At 41.0% G+C, this 20000-nt stretch overlaps 1 long non-coding RNA gene across 1 annotated transcript in view; it reads right to left on the bottom strand.

Annotated features, from left to right (window-relative positions):
- Nucleotides 1–20000, bottom strand: part of LOC123517342 — a 569643-nt gene that overhangs the window by 495621 nt on the left and 54022 nt on the right. The window contains exon 2 of the long non-coding RNA XR_006678449.1: nucleotides 5837–5873. This is a non-coding gene — a long non-coding RNA (uncharacterized LOC123517342). The remainder of the gene's footprint in view (nucleotides 1–5836; nucleotides 5874–20000) is intronic.

Raw genomic sequence — 20000 nt, 5'->3', positions numbered from 1 at the left:
CACTGGACATCACGTCGAGCATTGATCAATAGGAAAGGAAACCAGGGCAAAGGGTGGGTAGTTTTCTTTCTCGATTAGTTTCGCCATTAAGTCTTCCTCTGGGAAACTAGAAATAAAACTTCTTATCCCTTGCCCTGGTTTCCCGTCCCATCAATCAACAACATCACTTTATTATTATTATTATTATTATTATTATTATTATTATTATTATTATTATTATTATTATCATCATTATCATCATTATTATTATTATTATTATTATTATTATTATTATTATTATTATTATTATTATCATCATCATTAATAATAACAATAATATTATTAACATTATTATCATTATTCTGTTTATGTTGTTATTTTCGTTATGATTTTATGCTTTTGTTGCTGTTATTATTTTCATTATTATTATTATTATTATTATTATTATTATTATTATTATTATTATTATTATTATTATTATTATTATTATTATTATTATCATTTATTATTATTATTATCATTATTATTATTATCACTACTACTACTACTACTACTACTACTACTACTACTACTACTACTACTACTACTACTACTACTACTACTACTAATAATACTAATACTACTACTGTTGTCACTACTACTACCACTACTGCCACTACCGTTATTATTATTATTATTATTATTATTGTTATTGTTGTTATTAATATTATTATTATAATCATTATTACAATTTTTGTTATCATTAATATGTTGTCATTATTTTTGTATTAATTATCATTATTTTTTTGTTTTTATTATTATTATTATTATCATTATTATTATTATTATCATTATTATCATTATTATTATTATTATTATTATTATTATTATTATTATTATCAATATTTTTACTATTGTTATTATTATCATTATTATCATCTATTATCATCATTATTATTCTTAATATTATAGTTCCTTTCCTTTCGTTGCTTGTTTTTTCCTAATAATATCTCTAATATTATCTTCATTTATATAATTTATCACAGGCACTATGAATACTGCAACTACCATCACCATTAATATCATCACTACCATCATCATTATCATAGTTATAATCATCATCATCACCATCGTCATCATCATCATCATCATCACTACAAGAATCACTTCAGCACTACTGCAAGCATCAGCAAGCAAAAGTGTCGAGTTACTGAAACATAGGTAGCAAAGTCCCAAGAGTCTAATGGATGTGAACTGACACTGCCCACCCTTCCGCACAAGTCCTCCACGTCACATAGGCAGCGGACAGCATTTATTAAGGACCATCACCTGAGTCTACACCCATGTCCGTATCTGCATATCTGTCAGTGGCGTGTTTCTATTTGTGGGTGACAAATTCATATATATAAACACATGACAACCAAAGTACAGACACAACTGATCCTGGAGAGCAGGTAGTGGCGGGGACTATATCAGACCAACACCTCAATCCGTATATATGAAATTCAACGTAACGAATAAAAGCGTGGATAATTTGATAAGAAAACAGACGCGAATGATCTGTATTTCCAACTGAATTAGTGTACATGTCACAATGGTACGTATAAAACTGAACAATACACAAGAACACAAAATATCTAATGAGAGAAGACAAAGAAGAATAGGTATGTGAGGGCCGGCAGTGATATACTCCTACTACTCGCCACATTTCACCTTCCGCAAATTTCCCAAGGCGCAAGTTTATCGAGTAATCCGTGAGGGAGCGAGAATGAACTACGGGATGCTGCAGGCGTCGTCTGCTCTGACCCGCCTGTAACATTCTCGCGCGGCTGACAGGTAGTATGTACTTAAGGCATTAACGATGACACCATGAAACAGAGTTAAGGCGTGAGGAAAGTAAGGGGCATGTTGATTATACACTCCCTGCATAAATTCACGAACTAAGCGCCTGTGCTCAGTAAATTAGGCTTGTTTAGTTTGTTCTGTGTTATGTGACCCCATTTAATGGCATGAAAATAATAGATATATAACTATCATGTATAAAGAACAGGTGCAATAAAATGCTTTTGAACTTGTATCGGATTATCTTATAATAAAATTACAGCAACATTACTTTTTTTTTATAAACATCTACAGGTTTCTATTTTTGCAGCGAACTCTCAAAAATTAAAGAATAAGTGTAAAAGAACGTACCTAACTTTCTCTTCCTTCCACATAACAATGTCCTAAATGTTATTAGTAGACGACTAGAGCACTAGGAAACACTTCCTTTTCATATATATATATATATATATATATATATATATATATATATATATATATATATATATATATATATATATATATATATATATATATATAAGTCAAGATTAAATACTGAACAAAACATGGGCCTACTTCCGCACGACCCTTAACAGTTAAGTGAAAGGTGAAAAATATTTACAACGTTCATTATCTCTCCATTGCCCGTGTTTTAAAACTTGACGCTTCTCTTCAGGGTAAGTGAAAAATATATATCAACGTTTGATAATTTAGTTTCCCCTCTCACCCATGCACCCCAACATAACTCTCCTGCCTCACAGTGCCTCAGTTGCGCACTGCTTCACCCACGGCATAACACTATTCCACCCCTCCCCTGTGCCCTCTTTTCTCCCTGCCTGCCAGTCGTCCTTCAGTCACGTTTCCCCACTTCACTGCAGCATATCTCCTCTCTCCCGTCATAGACAACCTCTCCCAACTGTCGGTTTATTTGTTAATCTTTTTCATCTATGCTATACAAACTCGTCGCTATTTCACGATCAAAATCACATGGTGTACTTTAAGGACAACTAAAAAAAGTCGGTTAAGAGAATAAATGGCAGTAATAAAGGAAACAAATGTGTAGTGTTGGTAGAAGAGGATATTAAGTGGATAGGTCATGAGAGAGACAAACGGAAATGAATTCACATATTATTACTGATTGAATATTTCGGATATATTATTTTCCCACGTCAAACACCGTTCAAAACAAAGCACTTCTACTAAGCTTAATGTATGTATAGAAGTCAATGGTATTCAGCTCAACAGTGAATTAATTAAGTGTAAATTGCCTCTTTTTAACCCCGTGCATTTAAACTTTTGAGCTTCCGGGGAGAGAGAGAGAGAGAGAGAGAGAGAGAGAGAGAGAGAGAGAGAGAGAGAGAGAGAGAGAGAGAGAGAGAGAGAGAGAGAGAGAGAGTGTGTGTGTGTGTGTGTGTGTGTGTGTGTGTGTGTGTAATTCACCACCACCACGGTCGTCTGTTCATCACCCAGCCAGCCTTCCCCATTATGGAGCGAGCTCAGATCTCATAGACCGATCTTCGGGTAGGACTGAGACCACAACACACTCCACATACCGGGAAAGCGACGCCACAATCCCTCGAATTACATCCCGTACCTACTTATTGCTAGGTGAACAAGGGCTACACATTAAGAAGCTTGCCCATTTGCCTCGCCGCTTTCCTGGACTCGAATCCGGACCCTCTCGGTTGTGATTGGTGTGTGTGTGTGTGTTTGTGTGTGTGTGTGTGTTTTTTTTTTACGTAAGGAAATTAAATAAAAGAAAATAAATAAAACATTTCAAGTTCCTTATTATCATGTCTTACTTTCTGTGTCTTATATATACACGTTTCCTGTTATGTGACTCTCTCTCGCTACTTAACAAGATTCATATGGCCTAAAAAAGTTGAAAGGCCTTCCTATCACCACTTTTCCCTATTACCAGACTTATTTCACCTCTCCCCTCTTCCTATCCTTCCAGTATCACATCATTCTCCCTTCAAGCACATTCTCATTTCTTCCACCCTCGTCCTCTTGTCTATCCCCTTCGTAATCCTCCCATTTGCCTATTTCCTAGTCTCATCCATCGCCTATTCCCTTCCTACGCTTATTTCACTCTCTGCTCCCCCGATAATTCAATCAGAGGGAGGGAAACGAGGCCAGTCCTTCGCCCGCGGATGTGCCAGGCGGGTGAGGGAGAGGGCAGGCCGGGGCAAGGAGGAGGATATTGGTTAAGATGAGTTGTAATGATGACGACGATGACGATGATGATGGTGACGGAGAGAGATGGTGGTGCTGGTAGAGAGAGAGAGAGAGAGAGAGAGAGAGAGAGAGAGAGAGAGAGAGAGAGAGAGAGAGAGAGAGAGAGAGAGAGAGAGAGAGAGAGAGAGAGAAAGCATTCAAGCTGGAAAAAGCCAGGGCCGCGAGTGATGACAGGGTTGAAAAAAGTGTATATTTTTTCCCTATTTTCCTCTTTCCAAAAATGAGATTCCTAGAAGGATTCAAAACTTAATAAGAAGAAATTAGAATTTTACTCTCTCGACGAAGGATTTAATTACCCGCTCATCGAAACTGCTCCTCCACCTCTCATTCCTCCTCCTCCTCCTCCTCCTCCTCCTCCTCCTCCTCCTCCTCCTCCTCCTCCTCCTCCTCTCCTGCTCTTCTTTCCTCCTCCTCCTCCTCCTCTACTTTAAGTCTTCATTCTTCATTTTCCTTTTTATCCATCTTTTCCTCGTATTCCTCCTCCTCCTCCTCCTCCTCCTCCTCCTCCTCTTCATTCACCTCCAAGTCCTCCATCAAATTCCCTTCCTCCATCTTACCCTCCTTTAATTCATTCTTAACTACCGCTACCTCCATCACCTCTTCTTGCTCCTCCTCCTCCATTTTTTTCATTCTTTATTATTTATCATATATATATATATATATATATATATATATATATATATATATATATATATATATATATATATATATATATATATATATATATATATATTTATATATTATATATATATATATTTTTTTTTTTTACTTTTCTCTTTCATATTCTCATGATTGAAAGTAAGAAGATGAATATGCAAAGGAAATGAATTAATCGATTATTGTACAAGAATGTGAAAGCATGGAGACAAGACATGGAACGTCAAACACTGACTTTAATACGATACACGAGCCGAACACAACCCAAATAACAGCAAGTCACAGAAACTACATGAATAACAGCAAATCAAATGGACAAAGTAAACAACTCAAACACATGAACCAAAGAGGACAGTTTCTATCGATCTTTTTTTTCAGCTGCACTAATAATCGACAGCCGCCCAAACCATAATGGATAAAGGTACTTCAGGAAAAATATTTACGAGGGAGCGAAGTTCAATTCAGCAGATCGAGAGCAGCGTAAATAATTACACTTTGCCACTGGGGACAAAGGAAAGTTATGAATGAGACTGTTTTCTGCGGAGTAAATAGGAGATGTGATGTAGGAGTGCACGGGGCAGCGTGAGGGACGGGAGGAAAGGGTAGGGAGAAGCAGAGGAAGAGGAAGAGGAGGAGTAGGAGGAGGAGGAGGGAGGAATGTCTAAAATGGAGAACTTAAAGCCGTTGTTAGTCATGTTTTGGGGGAGGCGAACACGAAGAAAGGGCGCAGTGAGGAGTTTGTCCAAAATAGAGGAGTTAAAAGCATTCTTAGTCTTGTGATAGTGGGAGTAGTAGTGGTGATGGTTGTAGTGGTGGTAGCGGTGGTGATGGTGGGGCTGGTGGCAGAGTTGATGTTAATAGTATTTATAGTATTAGTAGTGTTAGTGGTGGAACCTCTCTAACCCATTTTCCTTAATCTCCCCGTTGTTGTTCATGAGCTTGACAGCCGTTTTCTTCACTTCCACAAGACCAAAACGCACATTTTTCTTTCTTAAGCTCCTTATATTTTCCAGCAAAACAAAGAGCCACTCATTCCGTTATCTAAGGCTTTCCAGTGTTCTTGACCAGCAACGTAAAACATCATGTGTATGAACCGTAAGGATTTGGTTCAGTTAATTTTCTGGCCGCACTTTAACGTCGAAAAAAGAAAATGTGTACTAACCTTATCAGCTCGCAGGCTACCTTCCGCTCCAATGAACCTGTAACGATAAGTAAATTTAGCTCAGTGTTTGATACAATAGTTGGTGTATTGTTATTTTCACGTTCTCAAACTCCCATTCATACAAGAGCTTTTCATCCTCTTCCCCAAGACTTAGAGTTTGAGCCTGGAGGTGCTAGGGATGGATTTGCCTTGAATCTGAGAGGGTGTGACGTGAGGTGGAGGGAGTAGGAGACGGAGGCAACGGGACAAGAAGGAAACACAGAAATGTAACACGAGAGCTCAAGATCATAATATCACGCAATCAAATATAAATCACAAGCAGCATTTAAGAAACTAGGTCCTTTTATTATCTTTATACTCTCATTGGATGTCTCAAGTTAAATAAATAAATAAATGAAACAAAAACATGTGGGAAGGAAAGATCTAGTACAGTTAAGACATCAGAAGTCACAGAATAACATGACTTTGTATAAACACTTCACAACACCAGTGCTATGTTTGTGTAAACGTGAATTTCGTATTTCATGAACGTTATCCTTCCCACTTCGCAATATAAAAAGAGCAAAACCAGTTCTACATGAACAACGTCACGTCCACAACAGCTCTCCCCCACTAAGCCGCTCAGCACGCCCGCCGTGCCTCCGCCACCGTACATCCCTCACACAAATCTCCACAACACTAAAGGAAAACAACTCGTGTTATTACCATCACAATGCCGACAAACTGCTACCTAGCCCCTCTCTCTCGTTGTAGTCTATGTATATTGCTATTTCCATGATTTTCAGGTAAGTCTATCATAATTAATGAGAAACACCACATAATCTCTCACTCTATTCATCTTACTTACAGATTCAGTTGTATGAGTATTTTTTGCGTCATACTGTTAAAATACACGAAAATCTCATACAATTTTGGAGTATTTCTGTGCTTACTTTTACGTCCCCATCTCAACTTGCACAGTCAAGCATGCAAAAGTGTTAAAAGATATCGCTGAAAACTCTCATATCTCTGCAAGCCGAGACTGGCCAGTGGAGCCTAACAGTACCTGATGGGCAAGAGAGTGGAGAGGGTTACCTGAAGTGACTGCTGAAAAACCTATCCTCCCCCCAAGCCGTCTCTCTCCCTCGCCCCAACACGTCAATCTCCTCGACGCGCCTCTGAATCTAACATGAGCTACGAATAATCCGGAGCTGTCATTTCCAGGAGCTATTCGAATTTTAATAACTTTGCCATAACGTTTGCCGATAGGTGGTTCCTGTGCCAAAGCTATACGGAACCAGTCGGCTGAGAACGCCTCACCTTTAACATGCTACTGTGATATGCGATCGTTCACCTGCTATAGATTCACGGCACAAAACACGCAAAATATTAACCAACCATTAAATGATACAAGCCTCGTACTGCGCCATTACAATGAGAGCTGGAGTGAATGTCTGTGAGAGAGTACTCAGTGAGACAAACGAGAGAGAGAGAGGAATATCACGTCCACTGCAGCCGGTGATGATATTTTCTACATGACGTTACGAATAAATTGATACGTCACCTCCCTTCTATTCTCTCCCAGATCATACCGGAAAATAAAACAATGAGAAATGACAAGACACGTCCATTTCCTTGACAACGTGCTGTCGGCTTCTATATCAGATAACAACATTACTCTTCGCTAAGCTAGGAATCTATTCATACATCTACTTCCTGCTGTTCCAAATTGACCAAAATAAAACAGAGAAAGCTGACAAGACACATCCATTTCTACGAGAGCGAGCACCACCGTCCAAGGCACATGTCCGACTCAAATAATTAAATGCCAGCGCGGCAATCTAATGTGACACTCCCCAATATCCAGCCCTACCTTTCCTATACCTTTCCCTCACCGGCCTAACGATCCTCCATGCATCATTAACAAAGCGTTGTGTTCGCTCTTCCGAGTTGAGAGAGCCGTGTATTTCCCTCCTGCAGGATGTATGTACTTACCAGACCTTCCCTGAACTCCTCAAGAATTCATTCCACCCTTGATTGCCTTCCCTCCGAGTTCCAAGTCAGACGGTATTTGTGCAACTGCTCTACAAATAACTAGAAATCAAACGCACGCTCACGCTCACGCTCTCTCTCTCTCTCTCTCTCTCTCTCTCTCTCTCTCTCTCTCTCTCTCTCTCTCTCTCTCTCTCCACAGCACCGCAGAGAGAAAGGAAGAGGAGGAAGAGAACTCAATGTTGATTTTCACAAGCGAAAGAAGCGGAGTTAGTGTTGATCCCTCACTGGTGTTGACTTAAGTCGTTGTTAAAGAAAATAATGCACTTTTACACTCTCCTTTGGCCTCTTTTCATCGCGTAAATTTTCAGTGTGGTAACGACATTTACGTAAAAATTTATTAGCCATGTAGTAAATCTTTTGGGATAATACATGCATTCCTGGTTCCAAATTATGTCCAAAGTTTAATTAGATTACTTTATTTATTGAAAATCGAGCACACGTAAAAGCGCACTGGTGGTGGTGATAATGACTGATATGATGATGGGGAGTAAAGAGAGGAGGGAGTACACGGGGGAAGATGGGGAAGCAGAATGAGATTGTGGTGGGGGAGGGAGAAATTGAGGAAGAGGAAGAGGAGGAGCGGGTATGTTGATGGTGATTGAAAGGAGAGACGAGTATAGCAGGGATAGTAAGAGAGGAATGTAATGGAATAAGAGGAGGTGGAGAAAAGAGGAGATGAAGAAAAGAGGAAAAGAAAGAGAAAAGGGAGAGAAAAAGAAATAAGATGACTGAGCAAAAATAAACTGAGTCTTCATATATATATATATATATATATATATATATATATATATATATATATATATATATATATATATATATATATATATATATATATATATATATATATTGTCATGTATTCTATTGTATTTTCCACTTTTTTTACTCCATCCATTACGGCTGTTTCTTTCACTGCAACATTTTTTTTCATTTTACCATTCATTCATTCAATCATTCATTTACGTCATATTCGTAACAATATTACCACCACCACCACCATCACCATCACCAGCACCACCACCATCACCACCACCACCATCAACAAAAAAAAAAAAAAACGTTATGACCATTGCTTTCCACGTAGTAGTATCTATTCATTTGCACATGCATTTATTTATTTATTTATTTGCTCTTCTTTCTGTATCACGTAACAATGCACTACGCGCTTCACTCCATCCACCGTAGGGAACGCGGTAGCAAGAACACCACGTAAAAATTGAGTTTAAAAAAGGCAATAAAAAGCGGAAAAAATAGGAAGGCTTGGAGGAAGAAAAAGGGAAAATAAAGATATGAAATTTTACTCTATGCCCGGAAGTCATCGCCTGTCAGAACCAAGAGGTACTAAAAAGGAGGGAAAAGGAGAAGGAGGAGGAGGAGGAGGAGGAGGAGGAGGAGGAGGAGGAGGAGGAGGAGGAGGAGGAGGAGGAGGAGGAGGAGGAGAAGGAGGAGGAGGAGAGAGTGCTGGGAAACGTAAATATTGAATCGTCACTGACAAAACAAAAGTCGCGAACTCGATACCAGAATATGTGTGTGTTTGCCCCTGCGATGCTATATTGGGGAGGGAGGGTACGTGTGTGTGTGTGTGTGTGTGTGTGTGTGTGTGTGTGTGTGTGTGTGTGTGTGTGTGTGTGTGTGTGTGTGTGTGTGTGTGTGTGTGTGTGTGTGTGTGTGTGTGTGTGTGTGTGTGTGTGTGTGTGTGTGTGTGTGTGTGTCTCGGAGAGTGCAACGGCCATAAAAGTCAGTAAAAACACCAAAAAATGTATAAACTCCACCGTTCAACTCAAATGAAGAACATAATTGGTATATATTCCCATCCATTTTTTCCCTTCCTTCAGTTTTTAATGGTCTTTTCTTCGCTCTCCCCTCTCGCTGCATTCCTTTTAATTACTCTGTTTTCATCGAATGTACATCCCCCTAACCAATCTCTCTCTCTCTCTCTCTCTCTCTCTCTCTCTCTCTCTCTCTCTCTCTCTCTCTCTCTCTCTCTCTCTCTCACTGTCACTCACTCACTCACTCTTTCTCTCGCTCTTCCTTCCCCCTCTCACCCTCCGCCTTTCCCTCGTGTGACAGGGTTTCGAAGACAAAACGCATTCCTGAAATTGGATTCACTCTCTTACTTTCCTTTTCAATTTTTCATGAGGGGGAGACAAGGCTTCCCATACATGTCTTGCGTCCCTCACCTCCTAGGCTGCCGGATAACGAAGAAGCGGCGTGAGAGGATGAGAGAATAAAAAAAATAGTTCTAAAAGAGACGGAAAGAAGCTAAAATAAGTAGTCTAAAATATTTAAGAATTTGGAGAAGAGAAATGTGTTGGAAGCTGCAAAGGAAAACGTAGATGAAACTGCAAGCATCGAGAATGGGATATGTAGATTTAAGAGGAGCAAGAGGTGGGTGCGGAGGTGGCAAGGGATGACAACCTAGAAATGGAGGGAGACGAGACCAAGCCAAGGATGCAGGGAGGAGTAAAGGAAAGGCCACGAGAGGCTGAGGCTGGAGTGGCAAGGAAACAGTGGGAGGGGAATTGTAAGGGCAAGGGAAGTGAGGAAAATGGTATGGAGGAAAGAGGGCGAGGCGTGGAGTGAAAGAAACTGGGACAGGAAGTTGGTGGCCCCATTATGAAGAGAAAAAAAAGAGAGAAATACGAAAAATGTTGCTTATTATTCATAGAGTTTGATTTGTTCTTCGCACTTCCCAAGACATACATATTCTCGCCTTTTTTTTCTGGTTACCTTAGCCGCACTGCTCTTAGTTGTGTTTCGCTCCTGACTCTTCCTGTCACAAGAGACGAGCAAAAGTAAAGCAGCGCAAGACAGAAAGAAATGGCTGAAATTAGTTAAAATTTACGCGTGTATGATGATAAAGATCGCGCACACACACACACACACACACACACACACACACACACACACACACACACACACACACACACACACACACACAAACTAGATTTACTGTAAAATTACTAATGACTATAATATCTTGAAAACAACTTAATTGCTACTCATTAAAAATAAATAGGAAAAGTTACCAATCAGGTTAGCGAAGTTGATTCTAAAGTTGTGATTATCATACTTTTGAAAACAGTTCAAGTTACACTAAAGTAGAAAAACAACAAGGCAGAGAGTTCCAGAATATGAAAATAACAGTACACTACCACTCTTTCTTCAACAGAAGTGTCCACCAACATGCACCAACAGAACTCAATGTAATTCCTTTACAAATTTAGACAGTAAAAACACAAATATCATCAGTGAAATATGCAACAACCATCATTGCAACCTCACTTTCAGTCCATTCTTGCTCCCATTGCGGTCCAGCACATAGCTGAACAAATGCAGTCCAAGAGGTGTTACTGTCCATAAAAAAAGAAACACTATGAGTTAAACATTCAACAAAAAAATTATATAAATAAGAAACCTACAATATTAATTAGTCTATGTAAAGGATGCACATATATGAGCACATGTGGTCCTCAACGAGCTGCAATTCACCTCGTCTTTAGTACCTTACTGCAGTGCCCGTATTCAGAAACCCTTTGCTCTCTTCCCACGACAAATGTCAAGGTTTACACAGATGATTAGCGGGGTTTTCAAAAGTGCTTCTCCTATTAATAATGTAGAAATAATGTCACTGCCTCTAGAACCGAAAAAAAAACCTTAAAAACTCGTGTACATTTTAAAAAGCCTTTTGAAATAGTGGAGGTGAAGTGCAGGAGTGTTTGAGGATACGGGCCCAGGTCGCTCTTCACGCAACATAATCCCCAACTCACAAAACCTGGCTGCCCTCGACCCCCTCCCTCGCCGGCAGAGTCTCGGTGGGTGCACGGGGAAACGGGGTGTGAGGGGCTAATGACACTCTCAGAGGAAACAGAAAGGGACTGAAATAACTATGGAACGTAAAGGACACCAACCACTTTATCTCTCTCTCTCTCTCTCTCTCTCTCTCTCTCTCTCTCTCTCTCTCTCTCTCTCTCTCTCTCTCTCTCTCTCTCTCTCTGATTATGAATTATTACAAAGATCAATGTAAGGTTTCGTACTTGTGGCGCTTACTGTTGTTGTTTTGTTACTTTTTATCGTAATGAAGGTGGTGGTAGTGCTGGTGGTGGTTGGTTTTTCTCATTTTTCTTTTCTTTCTCTTACCTCTACTTTTCTTTTATTTTCATTATCTTAGAGGTAAAAATGGTGGTGTTCTCTCCTTTTCTTTCCTCCCGCTGCTGCTGCTGTTGTTGTAACACACTAATGCCAGTTTTTAAACACAATGAAGGACTATTAGCTTCACGTTGAGCACCAGTGTACCCTTCCCTCCCTATTATATTCTTAATTAACACATACAATCATATTTGTTTATTCGACATTGAACCGTCTTTTTCTTTCCTTTTTTCTTCGTAGCAGCTTTTTACCAACAGAATTTGTATGCAAACTCAAGGGGGTCGGTAAGGTCGCCGCTCTTCCGCGCCACCAGTCGGAAATTGACCTCTACACACGCCCCATTGACCGCCAGTCCCCGCAGCGAGATTGTCCCTCGACTTGGTTGCTCCTTCCCTCATCACCTTCTTGTTTACCCGCATTCGCATTTTCATTCCAAAGTTCCCTGTTTTTTTTTCCTTTTTCCTCTTCCCTCTCTCTCTTTCACTCCTCTTTTCATTCCTTTGGGTCCGTGTCTTGGCTGACAGTCTTGTTTTACGTTCTGATCTTTGAATATCAACTTATTTAGAAAATAAAGGAATAAATATTAAGACTAGCAATGATGAACAAGTAAAGGCCTTAGTCTGTCATTTCCTCTTGGCTGTGGGGAGACATGCAGTACGCAATAGTGACCAGGAGGTTTAGCAGACACAATGCAAGCTAACGCAACACAGTGCAGCGCAACACAACACAACGCAATACACACTGATCAAACAACACAAGGTCTGCCAACGCACCCAGCCGGCAAGCAAGACTTTACCCCCTAAACTTAGCCAATTAAGAGAATGATCATACGTGTTGCGGTGTTGGAGAGTCGCCAACTTAAGCGTAACTTAAATGCAACTTAGGATGCGGGCGGCATGGATAATAATCCTCTATATAATATTCCTCGCCATGACTCGCCAGCGGATCCCACACCAGACGCAAAGTGTCCATTACCCGAGACATAGAGCGTTGTGTGTGTGTGTGTGTGTGTGTGTGTGTGTGTGTGTGTGTGTGTGTGTGTGTGTGTGTGTGTGTGTGTGTGTGTGTGTGTCTGTGTGTGTGTGTGTGTGTTCTGGGAAATAGTAAGCTTGGTTCCTTAGTCTTTTCTACTTTCATATCCCAAAACTACGTACATACTCGCAACCCTAACTTCAGTCTCTCTTGGGGGAAAAAAGAACATCCCTTGCGATACATATTCGAGACTCTTGTATACTTAATGTAAAAAAAAAAAAAAATGAATATATAAAATACTAAAAAAATATGGAGATAAAATCCTTTTAACCCTGACATCTTAAGTTTTACAAGTCAAATTCAAGCATTCTCACCAAAAAATGTCCAAAGTTCTTATATTTATTTTTTTCTCTCGGCGGAATGTAGAACAGAACGTTGTTCCCTCCACTACAATCGAATCACATGTAAAATGCATGATGTAGCTTTTTGAAAAGGAAGGCCAACAGCTTTACCAACTTATGGAAAGACAAATGCGAAAAATTAAATGCTGGATGGAAAAAGTTTCTTAATACCAATGTGTTTGTCAAGTCCCTGATGACGACGTGTGATTACAGCGTATTGTCATGGAGGGGCAAGGAACTCTGGCAGGAGAAAAGAGAAAGGACTGTTGGGTGGTAGAGGAGGAGGAGGAGGAGGAGGAGGAGGAGGAGGAGGAGGAGGAGGAGGAGGAGGAGGAGGAGGAGGAGGAGGAGGAGGAGGAGGAGGAAGAGGAAGAGGAAGAGGAGGAGGAGGAGGAGGAGGAGGAGGAGGAGGAGGAGGAGGAGGAGGAGGAGGAGGAGGAGGAGGAGGAGGAGGAGGAGGAGGAGGAGGAGGAGGAGGAGGAGGAGGAGGAGGAGGAGGAACAAGAGGAGGACGAGGAGGAGGAGGAGGAGGAGGAGGAGGAGTAGGAGGAGGAGGAGGAGGAGGGTAAAATATTGTGTCGAAAAGAATGAGATGCAGATAGAAAGTATATGAAGGAGGAGGAGGAGAAGCAAGGCATGAAAGAGCGTGGACAAATAGGAAGAAAAGGGAGGAGGAGGAGGAGGAAGAAAAGGGGGAGGAGGAGGAGGAGGAGGAGGAGGAGGAGGAGGAGGAGGAGGAGGAGGAATAAGGAATAGGAGAACAACGAAAGGAAGAAAAGAAAAGAAGAGGACGACGATAACGATGAAGAGACGAGTAACAACAACAACAACAACAACAACAACAACAATAGCGACATTTAATAGAACAAAAACATACAAAACACCAAATATAAAAAAAGGAACAGTAAGAAAACAAAAATGCAAATAAACTTCCCGGAAAAAAAATAATTCCTGAGAAAAGAAATAAAGAAACACACACACACACACACACACACACACACACACACACACACACACACACACACACACACACACACACACAGGAAACAAGATAAAGGAGGGAGCACTCGTAGTATATGTAAATTCCCGCATCTTATGAATCAACTTTAATATGTAATGTGCCTCCCTGGCGAATTTTATCTATGGCACCTTCGTCACGTCACTGCATTGTTAAGTATTGTGTACTGTATGAATATTGAGGAAAATTTTCTTAACCTATTGTGTGTGTGTGTGTGTGTGTGTGTGTGTGTGTGTGTGTGTGTGTGTGTGTGTGTGTGTGTGTGTGTGTGTGTGTGTGTGTGTACATAGTCATAAATCTAACAGTTCTGAGAAAGGATGAAAGAAGAGAAATATGCTTTACGAACAGACGGAAAGGTAAAATAGAATAAAACAAACGCAAACACACACACACACACACACACACACACACACACACACACACACACACACACACCAATATAAACGAGCAGCAGTCAAATACAACTATAAATTCCGTGAGATAATAAAAAAAAAAACAGGGAGGAATGATACATATTCAGACTGAAGGCCCCATTGAGGTCAGCCGTCCCCCCGCCCCACCCCCACCACTCCAGCGATGACAAACTCCCCTCCAACACAAATAAATGACCTCATGACCGCTGCTCTCGATCCCGACTATCATTTATCCTTCCAAAACGACATAAAACTACCACCTTTCCTACCTTCCTTGCTTCCTTTCCTGTGTATTCCATTAGCATTTTTGTCTTCTCTCTTCTCTGTTCTACTCTCTCTCTCTCTCTCTCTCTCTCTCTCTCTCTCTCTCTCTCTCTCTCTCTCTCTCTCTCTCCCAAGGCCTAAATGAAAAATTTTGTGACCACATATTTGGTTAGTATATCTCAGACAATCAAATTTCAAAAAGAGGAACTTGTAGTGAAAATAAAGCATGTAAAACTAGATACAGTTTCCCTTATCTGAAAATTCACGATTTCAAAAAAATTGCCTCCAAAATTATAAGGACTACATGAAAAAGTGTGGTCATTACATACTTTTCTTCTTAACATTTAAAACTGTGAAATATACCAAAAGTGGTAGCATAGCCACACAGACAGCCTCGTTTGGCCCAGTAGGGTTGTTGCGGTTTTTTTCTTTTTTTTTTACCTTTATATTCATTTGTATTCTCCTCCTCCTCCTCCTCCTCCTCCTCCTTCTACTCCTCCTCCTCCTTCTCCTTCTCCTCTTACTCTTCCTCTTTCCTTTCTTATTTCTCTTCGTCTTCCTCCTCCTCCTCCTCCTCCTCCTCCTCCTCCTCCTCCTGCATGCATTCCAGATCGCGCTCCCTTCAGCCAAAATCAAATTACTCGTGAACTCTGGCGAACTTGAGCTTAAAATGCATTATTAGTGACTCGATATCGTGAAAAATGATACAATTACCTTAAGGCTCAAAGTTCAGGGCTCGTGTGTGTCGGCTAATCCTTACTTACGGCTACTCAGCTGAATGAAATAAACAAAATTTCATATCTAAACAGGGCATCATTCCCTCTCCCCTTGTCTCTCCTTCCCTCGGTTCCTTCATTCCTTCCTCCTCCTCCTCCTCCCCTCCCCCTCTTCTCTACCCTCACCTTCCCCCATTTCTCCTTGCAATCCCCTATTCTTTTTACAACGCTCAGTGGATTTAAACTGTGCAAGCTTGATGCTAAAACCTGCTATCAACTAGAATTTAAAACTTTGTGCTATGCATATATATATTTTTTTTCTCCATCCTCGTGTAAAGTAGTCTTTCCCTCTCCTAAAACTTTTCAAAGGTATTTAGCGGAAGCAACTTTGTGAATATATTTTAACCTGCTTGCGATTCCTCCCGGTTGCGGCCAAGCAATGAGTTCGCCTCGAGGCTGGAGAAAAAAAAAGAAGAGGAGGAGGAGGAGGAGGAGGAGGAGGAGGAGGAGGAGGAGGGAAAGAAGAAGAGAAGGAGGAGGAGGAAAGGAGAAGAGGAGGAGGAAGAGGAGGAGGAGGAGGAGGAAAGAGAAGAGAAAGAGAGGGAAGAAATCATCACGAGCCATTATCTCAAGTTTGCGTTTGGAAAAAATTCCTTCCAGTAAGTCTCATTAGCGAGTGATACAAAAATGGACTCTGCGATTACTGGCGGCGGCTTTTCTTTGCGCTAAGTAACGAGAGGACAAGGCTGAGAAACGTGAAGAAAATGTGAGCAGGAAGAAGAGGAGGAGCAGTAGGACGAAGAGGAAGAGGAGGAGGAAGCATGAAGGAAAACCGAAAAGAAGATCTAGTTTTCCTGCTCTGGTGAAGGAAGAGAGAAAGAAAACGGGTACATCCCATGATTTCCACCCACCATCACTACCACCACCAGTACCGTCCAACACCATACATTCTTCTTTCTCCATTTCATTCTCCTCTCCTCTCCCACCTCCCCTTTACTCAGGCTTGGGAGGTAATGGATGGGAGGTTAGAGGGGAGGAGAGAGGCTGCCTGACCATTCAGTTTGCATATTAAATGCAAGGCCATGAAATATTGGTGAGCGATTAAACACACCTCTGTAAACAAAGCGATTAAAAAGGATTTGCGTGTGTACCAAATGGAGTGACTCTGGTATTTCACACAACACAATGCCTTACTTATTAGAATCGAGGGGCATTATAAGGATTAATGTATTTTTTTTCACAGAGAGAGAGAGAGAGAGAGAGAGAGAGAGAGAGAGAGAGAGAGAGAGAGAGAGAGAGAGAATTGTTTTAAGGTCAAGTGTGATATAATATAGAAAAGCAAAGAAAAGCAGAGAACAGGCAAGAATGTGTGTGTGTGTGTGTGTGTGTGTGTGTGTGTGTGTGTGTGTGTGTGTGTGTGTGTGTGTGTGTGTGTGTGTGTGTGTGTGTGTGTGTGTGTGTGTGTGTGTGTGTGTGTGTGTGTGTGTGTGTGTGTGTGTGTGTGTCTGTGCGAGAGACCGAGTGATAAGGAAGACACAAATAATGATTGAATAAAAACCAGTATGTAAGCAAACATCACACACATGCATGCATACACACACACACACACACACACACACACACACACACACACACACACACACACACACACACACACACACACACACACGTAAACACAGATAAACGACGCACAGGAAAGCGGTCAGCAGCAGAGCATGTAAACTAGACAAATTTGGTGCGTGTTCTTGAAGTAAATATTGACTCGCGATTCGGTCAGAGAGCAAACAGATGTGTTATGCCTTGGACGATGTTTGTGGCGTCCAGCGCACAGCTTGATATCATTCACCTGCTGCCAGCCTCCTTAGTCCCGGGAAAGCCTCAATAGCGTGGGTCAGTGAAAGATATATTCCGCAGTGACCGTCAAAGTGAACCCAGTAGTGGAGTCGCTCTGGTTGTCATGTTTACTTGTATTTCGTAAGAGCAACACGACTAAAGATTTTAGAGTGCTATATTCCCTAGTGCAGCGAATACTATCAGCTCAGAATATCATCAAACGGTATTGAATAGCCAACAAATACACATGCGCTCCAGCTCAACAAATAAGATTGTTCTACGAAAAAAAAAAAAGCCGTTTTGTAAAATCCGATCATCTTTTTGAATAAACATATGATTCAATGATATCACAGTTAAGTATTTTTAGGGGGATAAATTAAAAAGAATGTTTTTTTTTTTCGTGACTAACACAATACCAACTCAATACAAAGCAACACCAGGGGGAGAAAAAAGTAACAGTTAACAATATCACACAAACATTTTTCTCTTTGTAAAGCAAATCAACACTACAAAGACTTCAAACGGAGGGAGAAAAAAAAACAATCTTTTCCTTCATTTCGCCGCTAACACCAAACGATCAGGAAAAACTACTGCAATATTTTCTGTACCTAACACTACATAGGCCTACTGAATTCTATAGGCATCACGTGCAGGCCTAAAACTCCCTACTAGCCTTCCTCCCTTTACCTTCTCCCTGCCTTGCCTTGCCTTGCCTTGCCTTGCCTTGCCGCACTCCACGGTGAGACGAGATCGGCCGGTGCTGCCACTTTTATTTTGGCCGTCTAAACGCGAGGCTGGAGCCATCAGTGCTCCCCGAAGGGTCATATCACGGCCTCATAGGTTACGAATTTCTTCATTTGCCACAGATATAGGGAGGAAAAGGGAGGCAGCCGGGTTCCTCGTCCACTCAGTCTCGCATCACTCACCCTCCACACCGCCCATTCATGCCATTTTTTCTTCCCTCCTTCCCTTATCTTCCCTCCAAATCCTTTATCCCTTCTGATCTTGTTTTTACCACCTCTCTTTTTTCCTCTCTTTCTCTCGCTCTCTCCCTTCGAATCTCTTTCTCTTTCTCTCTCTCTCTCTCTCTCTCTCTCTCTCTCTCTCTCTCTCTCTCTCTCTCTCTCTCTCTCTCACCTTCGTGCAGTCACGCCTTAACCTCCTTACTGCTTCTCCTCCTCCTCCTCGTCTCCTCCCATCCTTCCTTCCTTCCTTCCTTCCTTTCTCTTCCTTCTCTTCCTCCTCCTCCATGCTGCTGCAGTCCGAAGTTCTCACAATCTCCCTCTCATTTACCATTCTTCACATCCTCCACATTTTCCTATCTTCCTCTCACTCCTCTTCCTCTTCTTTCACCGATATTATCCTATGCTAACTCTTCCTTATTCCACCTTCCTTCGTCCTCCTAACTTTTTAAACCACATCCTCAAGTTATATTCCTAAGTATGCCTTCCATTTTGATCATGACTTTCTCCAGGGTTTTCTTCTTCTTCTTCTTCTTCTTCTTCTTCTTCTTCTTCTTCTTCTTCTTCTTCTTCTTCTTCTCTCTCTCTTTCTCTCGTGTGTGTGTGTGTGTGTGTGTGTGTGTGTGTGTGTGTGTGTGTGTGTGTGTGTGTGTGTGTGTGCTTTACTCGCTGAATAACTTTCTCCTCCTACTCCTCCTCCTCCTCCTCCTCCTCCTCCTCCTCTTCCCCTCCTCCTCCTTGAAATATCTTTACCCAGTGATGATGTTACGGCAGGTATTCCTCCTTTCTTTAGTTATTGCTTACTTTTTACCTTCTGTCTCATAATGTGGTGTGTGTGTTTGTGTGTGTATTTGTGTGTGTGGGTGGGTGGGTGGGTGGGTGGATGGGTGTGTTATACCACCTCAGTTTGCAAATATTATATTCTATTTCATACTTTTTTCCATCCTTATCTCCCTCCTTCTAGAAAAAAAAAGTTATGCTTATTCATGCACCACTGTAATAAGATGTAATGTTGACTTCCTGGGAAACTTTCAACTTTTAGCCATCACCTCATTACTCTCATACTTATTGCTGCTCCGAAAGTACTAGAGACAAGCACGTCTTCACTTCGGTAGAGGTAGTAAAACAAGCTCCATTAATCAGCCTAATCAATAAGTGCTGAGTATTATTTTTTGTGTCCTCATGAGCAGAACATTTCAGGAAGATATATATATATTTTTTTTGTTCCTCTCCCCTCTACAATTCCCAGAGATGATAGGTACCACAGGAAAAAAGAGACATAGATAGGAGAAAAGCAGAAAGAAAGAAATATCAGCGACGAATTACAAGAAGTGTGACATGGAAAGTTAGAAAGAAAAAGAAAAGCATTGGAATGGAAGAAAAGGAGGGAGAGAGAGAGAGAGAG

The sequence above is a fragment of the Portunus trituberculatus genome, chromosome 42 (assembly GCF_017591435.1).
Source record: "Portunus trituberculatus isolate SZX2019 chromosome 42, ASM1759143v1, whole genome shotgun sequence".
In the NCBI taxonomy this organism is placed as follows: Eukaryota; Metazoa; Arthropoda; class Malacostraca; order Decapoda; family Portunidae; genus Portunus; species Portunus trituberculatus.
This window is presented reverse-complemented; position numbering and strand designations above follow the sequence as displayed.